The sequence below is a fragment of the Lipotes vexillifer genome, unplaced genomic scaffold (genome assembly GCF_000442215.2).
Source record: "Lipotes vexillifer unplaced genomic scaffold, Lipotes_vexillifer_v1.1 scaffold864, whole genome shotgun sequence".
NCBI classification, from domain to species: domain Eukaryota; kingdom Metazoa; phylum Chordata; class Mammalia; order Artiodactyla; family Lipotidae; genus Lipotes; species Lipotes vexillifer.
In genome coordinates, this window is record NW_006796769.1 from 2,502,489 (window position 1) to 2,511,453 (window position 8,965).

Below are 8,965 nucleotides of genomic sequence, written 5' to 3' on the forward strand. Positions count from 1 at the left end.
CAATACATTACTAAATAACCAAGAGATCACTGAATAAATCAAAAACTACCTAGAGACAAATGACAACAAAAACACGACGATCCAAAACCTATGGGATGCAGCAAAAGTAGTTCTAAGAGAGAAGTTTATAGCAATACAACCCTACCTCAAGAAACAAGAAAAATCTCAAATAAACAATCTAACCTTACACCTAAAGGAAGCTGATAAAAAAGAGCAAACAGAACCCAAAATTAGTAGAAAAAGAATGAATTCATGAATATCAGAGCAGAAATAAATGAAATAGAAACAAAGAAAGCAGTAGCAAAGATCAATAAAGCTAAAAGCTGGTTCTTTGAGAAGATAAACAAAATTGATGAACCTTTAGCCAGACTAATCAAGCAAAAGATGGAGAGGGCTCAAATCAATAAAATTAGAAATGAAAAAGAAGAAGTTACAACAGACACCGCAGAAATACAAAGCATCCTAAGAGACTACTACAAGCAACTCTATGCCAATAAAATAGACAACCTGGAAGAAATGGACAAATTCTTAGAAAGGTATAACCTTCCAAGACTGAAGCAGGAAGAAATGAAGAACATGAACAGACCACTCACAAGTAATGAAATTGAAACTGTGATTAAAAATCTTCCAACAAACAAAAGTCCAGGACCAGATGGCTTCACAGGTGAATTCTATCAAACATTTAGAGAAGAGCTAACACCCATCCTTCTCAAACTCTTCCCAAAAATTGCAGAGGAAGAAACACTCCCAAACTCATTCTATGAGGCCACCATCACCCTGATACCAAAACCAGACAAAGATACTACAAAAAAAGAAAATTACAGACCAATATCACTGATGAATATAGATGCAAAATTCCTCAACAAAATACTAGCAGACAGAATCCAGCAACACATTCAAAGGATCATACACCATGATCAAGTGGGGTTTATCCCAGAGATGCAAGAATTCTTCAATATATGCAAATCAATCAATGTGATACACCATATTAACAAATTGAAGGATTAAAAACCAGAAAGTGGGCGTAGAGGGAACCTTCCTCAACATAATAAAGGCCATGTATGACAAACCCACAGCAAACATCATTCTCAATGGTGAAAAACTGAAAGCATTTCCTCTAAGATCAGGAACAAGACAAGGATGTCCACTCTCACCACTATTATTCAATATAGTTTTGGAAGTCCTAGCCATGGCCATCAGAGAAGACAAAGATGTAAAAGGAATCCAAATTGGAAAAGAAGAAGTAAAACTTCCACTGTTTGCAGATGACATGATAGTATACGTAGAGAATCCTAAAGATGCCACCAGAAAACTACTAGAGCTAATCAACGAATCTGGTAAAGTTGCAGGATACAAAATTAATGCACAGAAATCTCTTGCAATCCTATACACTAACAACAAAAGATCAGAAAGAGAAATTAAGGAAACAATCCCATTCACCATCGCAATGAAAAGAATAAAATACCTAGGAATAAACCTACCTAAGCAGGTAAAAGACCTGTACTCAGAAAACTATAGGGCACTGATGAAAGAAATCAAAGATGACACAAACAGATTGAGAGATATACCATGTTCTTGGATTGGAAGTATCAATATTGTGAAAATGACTCTACTGCCCAAAGCTATCTACAGATTCAGTGCAATCCCTATCAAATTACCAATGGCATTTTTTACAGAACTAGAACAAAAAATCTTAAAATTTGTATGGAGACACAAAAGACCCCAAATAGCCAAAAGCAACCTCGAGGGAAAAAAAACGGAGCTGGAGGAATCAGATTCCCTGACTTCAGACTATACTACAAAGCTACAGTAATCACAGCAGTATGATACTGGCACAAAAACAGAAATATAGATCAATGGAACAGGATAGAAAGCCCAGAGATCAACCCACACACCTATGATCAACTAATCTATGACAAAGGAGGCAAGGATATACAATGGAGAAAAGATAGTCTCTTTAATAAATGGTGCTGGGAAAACTGGACACTACATGTAAAAGGATGAAATTATAACATTCCCTAACACCATATACAAAAATAAACTCAAAGTGGATTAAAGGCCTAAATGTAAGACCGGGCATTATACTCTTAGAGGAAAACATAGGAAGAACACTCTTTGATATCAATCACAGCAAGATCTTTTTTGACCCACATTCCTAGAGTAATGGAAATAAAAACAAAAATAAAGAAATGGGACCTAATGAAACTTAAAAGGTTTTTCACAGCAAAGGAAACTATAAACAAGATGAAAAGACAACCCTCAGAATGAGAGAAAATATCTGCAGTGAGTCAACAAAGAATTAATCTCCAAAATATATGAACAGCTCGTGCAGCTCAATATTAAAAAAGCAAACAACCCAATCAAAAAGTGGGCAGAAGACCTAAGTAGACATTTCTCCAAAGAAGAATACAGATGGCCAAGATGCTCAACATCACTAATTATTAGAGGAATGCAGATCAAAACTACAATGAGGTATCATCTCACACCAGTTAGAATGGGCATTATCAGAAAATCTACAAACAACATATGCTGGAGAGGGTGTGGAGAAAAGGGAACCCCCTTGCACTGTTGGTGGGAATGTAAACTGATACAGCCACTATGGAGAACAGTATGAAGGTTCCTTAAAAAAGTAAAAATAGAATTACCATATGACTCAGCAATCCCACTACTGGGCATATACCCTGAGAAAACCATAATTCAAAAAGACATATGCACCCCAATGTTCAGTGCAGCACTATTTACAATAGCCAGTTCATGAAAGCAACTTAAATGTCCATTGACAGATGAATGGATAAAGAAGTTGGGTTACATGTATTCAGTGGAATATTACTCAGCCATAAAAAGGAACAAAATTGGGTCATTTGTAGAAACGTGGATGGATCTAGGCAGAAATAGACACAGATGTAGAGAACAAATGTATGGACACCCAAGGGGGAAAGTGTGGGGGGGAATGAATTGGGAGATTGGGATTGACCTATATACACTGATATGTATAAAATAGATAACCTGCTGTACAACAATTAATAAAATTAAATTTAAAACAAACAAACAAAAGTATTACGTGATTAACTTAGAGCCACAAAACCAATGAAGTGACGTGAAAAATAAAATTCCAACCTTAGAATTGAGGGAAGTCCTCCATGGGTACAGAGGGTTCCCTTTGACATTAATATGAGCTTTTTTTTGCCCCTGGCATATAACTTTTGATGTATATTTCAACCACTGAGATGGACATCTGATTTTCCATCTTACATTATTGGTGATTGTGTATTACTTCTGGGGATCTGAGAGCACATTAAAACACACAGTTGCCGTTTTCAAAGAATTCTACCCCACAACTGGCAGATTTGACATCTGCCTGAAACTGACCAAGGACTTTCTTAAATGTGTTATGACAGAATCATGAAGGACATTCACCAGAGGGGTCAACCTCCTGAAATTACCAAGGTCAAGTTTCTGCTGTAGTAAAAAAGAAAAAAAAATGAATGTATTTATTATATATATAATATATACATAGGTATACATATATTATACACACATATATGTATATAAATAGAAAAAGCTAAGGCCATGGTTTTGCTCATCTCTCTTATAATGTGTAAATTATAACATATCTAAAAATAAAAGGTCACAAAGTCAAGGAGCATTTGTCCTAAGTTCAAAAAAATGGACAAGTCATTCAGTGTAGAAAAAGAAACCCAAGAAGACATTTATGGATCTGAATTATTTTTTGTTTGTTTTTTATTTTGTTTCGTTTTAAGAATATTTATTTAGGAAAAATTACCAAGTGGGTGAAACTTTCTAAGATCAGAAGGCTCACTTGGAGTGTCCGCATATCTGAAAACAGGAATCGCCAAGCCACTGCCAGAGAGACTTATGGCAAAGGTTGTTGGCAGTTCCCAAAATGATGAGACCCAAAGATCTTCCCACCCACATTAAAACTGCTGACAGCTGGGTCCCTGGGAAAGTGCTGTGTGTTACTAGAGCAGACAGTGGCCCTTGACAGGATGATGGGTAACAGCGATTGAAATGTTCAGCTTCAATGCAAAGGATGCCCAGAGTGAGCCGTTCTTTGTCCACTGTGAATTTACAGACCACTTTGCCAGCAGGTGCCACCCTAAACCAAAGCTTTTGTCCATCACCAGCTTTGGTCTCCTTTCTCCTCTGGGATGTGGTTTCATGACACCACCATTAGGCTCCCATCAATTTCAAATATTCATATTAAGAAAGATTTTTTTCTTTTTTTGCGGTACACGGGCCTCTCACAGTTGTGGCCTCTCCCGTTGCAGAGCACAGGCTCTGGACGCGCAGGCTCAGCGGCCATGGCTCACGGGCCCAGCCGGTCCGCGGCATGTGAGATCTTCCTGGACCGGGGCACGAACCCTTGTCCCCTGCATCGGCAGGCAGACTCTCAACCACTGCGCCACCAGGGAAGCCCCAAGAAAAATTTTTTAAATTACCCAGTGCACTACTGAAGGTCATCCTAACTGCTGAGCTGGGATGTTTTCAGGTGGACTTTTATAAAACAAAGGAACTCTCTACTTATCCATTTATTTGGTTGTTTGCGTCCTAATCTATGTAATTTGTGAGGCAGAAGAGAAGACTGCAGATTGGGGACCTTCATCCTAACAGCATCAAAGCAGTGGAGAGACACCTGTATCCCAGGTGGAGGTGTTCACCCACCCAGCCAATCCTAGCAGAGTTGTGTGCCAGGGCACCAGACCAGCTGCGGCATTGGTTCAGTCTACCTGGTTTGGCTGTTAAAGGGCCCCCAAGGAGGGCCCTTTAACATTCAACTTCAGGGGAGCACCAAAGAGATGAGTAAAATTAAAATAAAGGGTAAAAAACAAGAGCACACACACATATGTAGGTCCATAGACGTGTAAAGACTGATTTATAGGAAGAGTACGCGGTGGTTCTTGTGTTAACCATCGACTTCTTTAAAATCCAGTTGACCCTTGAACAAGACAGGTTTGAACTGCGTGGGATACACTTATGTGCATATATTTTTCAATAAATACTACAGTTCTACACACCCCATGATTGATTGAATCTGTGGTTGTGGAACTATGGATACGCAAGTCCCACTTGTGTAAGGTTATAGGAGGATTTTTGACTTGGGGCGTTGGAGCCTCTGACCCCTGAGCTGTTCAAGAGTCAATTGTATTGACTGGTAAATAATTCAGAAATAGCCAGGTGGGTATGTCTGTCCTCGCCCCCTGTCTTCGTTTGTCTACCTCTGCATCGTTGTGCAATTATAAACTGTCCTCGGGATCAGATGACTTCCAAGGCACTTTGAGCTGTTCAGATTTCCCTATTGTGCTGAGAGGGTCATTGCAGAGAATGATCTGAGCTCTCAGAATTTCCATCTGCAAATACATTCTGTATAAAAGGAGGCTTTCTCAATTCTTTTTCAAACCTCTGAGACTCCTGCTCTTACAATTTATATTTGTTTTTACTTTTTCTTTTTTGGCACTGTGCTCTCAATGCAAAATGTGATGCTTTTATTTCTGTAGTCCCCTACATCTCCCCAGGGCAGCAATATGGGAGTTTATTTGTGAGTAAGAAGGAATCCTCCGGCCTGAATGACAATTTCAGGCGTCGTTTTTCCATCATAAAAGTCCTGATCGGGGCTTCCCTGGTGGCGCAGTGGTTGAGAGTCCGCCTGCCGATGCAGGGGACACGGGTTCGTGCCCCGGTCCGGGAAGATCCCACATGCCGCGGAGCGGCTGCGCCCGTGAGCCATGGCCGCTGAGCCTGCGCGTCCGGAGCCTGTTGCTCCGCAACGGGAGTGGCCACAACAGTGAGAGGCCCGCGTACCGCAAAAAAAAAAAAAGTCATGATCGTTCTTATCATCATCATCACCATTGAAACTATATTTTGAGCTTTTACTATCTGCCTGACTATGCTAATTGTTTTCTCATTTGATCGCTCAACAGTTCTCTGAGCTTAACGTTTTTAACCCATTTCATGGTTGATGAGAATGAGGCTTAGCCAGGTTAAGTAACATTCTGAAGGTCAAGTGGCTAGTGAATTTGCTGCTTCCCTGTAAGCACCACAGAGCAGATGGCTGAGTGGGAGGGTGGGAAGGTAGAGATGGGGGTGGAAGAATGATCCTAAAATATAGATGTTATCAGTTTTCCTTTAGTAAACATTTCCTTTGGTAAAAGATACTAGGAAGATACAGAGAAGATGCAGGAACTACAATTCCTTGTGTGCCTGCCAAGTTCCATCAGTATGTGTGGCACTAAATGTAATCTCACTTAGTCCAAGCCATTAACCAGGATGGTGGTAGGATGCCTCTTTTTACACATATGAAAACCGGGGATTAAAAAGAGTATGTAATTGTTTCCAGCATCAGAACGTCAGTTGGTGGAAGAGTCTGGATTAACCTCAATCTCTCTGGTTCTAAAGCACATGCTCTGTTGCATGCTTTTTTTATCCTTTTTATTTAGGTGAAGACGAAGAAAAAAAAAGAGTGGAATTTTATTGGCAATTTTGGTCAAAAGCCAGAACCAAGTTTCTCTAAAATTGTCCAATTGCTACTCCTACTTTAATTGTTTATTTTGGTACAAACGCTTAACATGAGATCTGCTGACTTACAGATTTTTAGGTAGAGTGTAATACAGTATTTTGACTAAGGTACAGTGTTGGATGAACACTGAAAACATTATGGTAAGTGAGATAAGCCAGTAACAGGCGTGCAAATGTTGCATGATTTCACTTATATATGAGGAACCTAAAATAGTCAAATTCATAGACTCAGAGAGTGGAATGGTGCTTTCCAGGGGCCAGGGAGAGGAGGAAAGAGGGGGGTTACCAGCCACGAGACATGAAGTTTTTATTGACCAAAATGGATCAGCTTTGGAGAACTGCTGTACAGGATTGTACCTTAATCAACATTGCTGTATTGTGCACTTAAGCGTGTGAAGAAAGTGCATCTCATGTTAAGTGTTCACGTAGTATCTTATAAAATACAAAAACAAGAATGAGAAAGAAGGAATGACACAGTTTGGATAAATGTTTTAAGAATTTGAAGGAGGAGGGCTTCCCTGGTGGCGCAGTGGTTGAGAGTCCGCCTGCTGATGCAGGGGACATGGGTTCGTGCCCCGGTCCCGGAAGATCTCACATGCTGCAGAGCGGCTGGGCCCGTGAGCCACGGCCACTGAGCCCGCGCGTCCAGAGCCTGTGCTCCGCAACGGGAGAGGCCACGACAGTAAGAGGCCCGCGTGCCGCAAAAAAAAAAAAAAAAAAAAAAACACAGTTTGAAGGAGGAAATATCCTTATGCACTGGTTTTGTCAGAAAGGACTTCAGGAATAGGATCATGCCCGAAGGTTCTGGAAACATAAGTAGAACTTGAATAGGCGGCGGAGGAGGTGGTTCCAAAGGGGGCAAGCTGAGGGGAGAAGCAGGGCTTGGAATGATCCTCCCAGTAGTGCTGTGACAAGGAAATAGCTCTGGGAGAGCGGCTTCTTTTAGGGAGAAAAGAGATCAAATAATGTCCGGGAAGAGAGTAAGAGAGAAATTGTTGTCTTTGTTACATGTGTTTTTAGTAAAAAGATTGCAGTGCTTCATACAAAAGCTAAGGAAGTGAGTATTTTAAAAGTTTGAGGATGTTTTGGAAGAAAGAATAAATTGATTGGTTAAGGTATGCCGTGCCGTTTTCCAAAACGTACTTAAATCGGGTAACGAAGATGCTGACGCAATGCCAGACAGTCTAGTGAATGGCGCTGGAGGCTCCGAGACCAGAGTGGGAGGGGCTGGTAGATGATTAGGTTGGTGATGGGGAAATGGGTGGTCGCAGGTGACCCTTGAGTTGAAGCTTGATGGCGAGTTTAATGACTGAATCAGTGTCGAGGAAAGGAGGAAGCCTGTTCAGCTCCTTCAGGTAATAATGTAGAGACTACAAAGAAAGAGGTGAAAGTAACAGAACGAAGTGGGAAGCAGAAAGGGAAACATTTTGAGACGGTGTGTGTGTTTAGATAAATAAGACTCCTGCCAATTTGAGGGCTGAAAGGAAGAGCCAGTGGTCACAAACGTGAATGGAATAATGTCTAGGATGAACAGGAAGAGATGTTACATATGCGTCCTCTTTGCTTCAATCATGTGGGAATCTTTACTCACCATTCATAAACAGGTTTGGGGTCACTCCTAAGAAACCTTCCAGAGGTTCCAAAATCAATGTTATGATTCCCCCTGGTATTGTACCCAGGACATGCTTCTGTTTTTGCACTTATATTATTATAGTCGTAATGTCAGTGACCCGTCTCCTCCACTGGAGGCCCTTCTCCTTGAAGCCTAGGTCCAATTTTGTTTATCTTTACATCCCTAGCTCTGTCTCAGCTTTTGATATGGATCATGGACTCGTGAACTGTTTATGAGTTTGAAAGAATTCATTTGTCTTCTCATCTCTTAAAGACGGTAAAGTGTTTTTTAACTTGTTTTCTATATGAGTCCTTAGTCCCTAAAACAGGTTCTGTCTCTTAATTGATTCTCAATGAATTTTTACATGTGAATAAATGGATGGATAAATGGGATTGTTAATATGGCCTTAGAAAGAAGAGACCAATTTTCATGACGTTCTCTTCGTATTTGTAATGACTGCGATTGTAATCCTGCCTGGAAATGGAGACCATTGGGGATAACGTGTCACCGAATGGACAGAATTTAGGAAAATGACTACAGGGTGGAAAATCGATAACCACCAATAGAGAACCAGGCTCCACTTATTGTACCTTTCTTTTAGAGGATGTTAAGTCCCCCAATTTTAAGCCGCAATCGATTCCTGAGTCCACTTTCTCAGGTCTTGGTGTTAACTTCACAGCTGAGCAACTGCCCTAAAAATCAAGCACAGAAACTTGATGACAATCAAAACATAACAATATGTCATGATGGTCCATGTTTTATGGTGTGTGACCTTGAGTAAATGATAACCCAGTTTATGAAAAATTATATTTTGTAGGG

The 8,965-nt window shown here is 40.4% G+C and overlaps 1 protein-coding gene across 1 annotated transcript in view; it reads left to right on the forward strand.

Annotated features, from left to right (window-relative positions):
* The window catches only part of LOC103077051 (CUB and sushi domain-containing protein 1-like), a 902,706-nt gene that overhangs the window by 544,899 nt on the left and 348,842 nt on the right, over positions 1-8,965 (forward strand). The window lies entirely within an intron of this gene.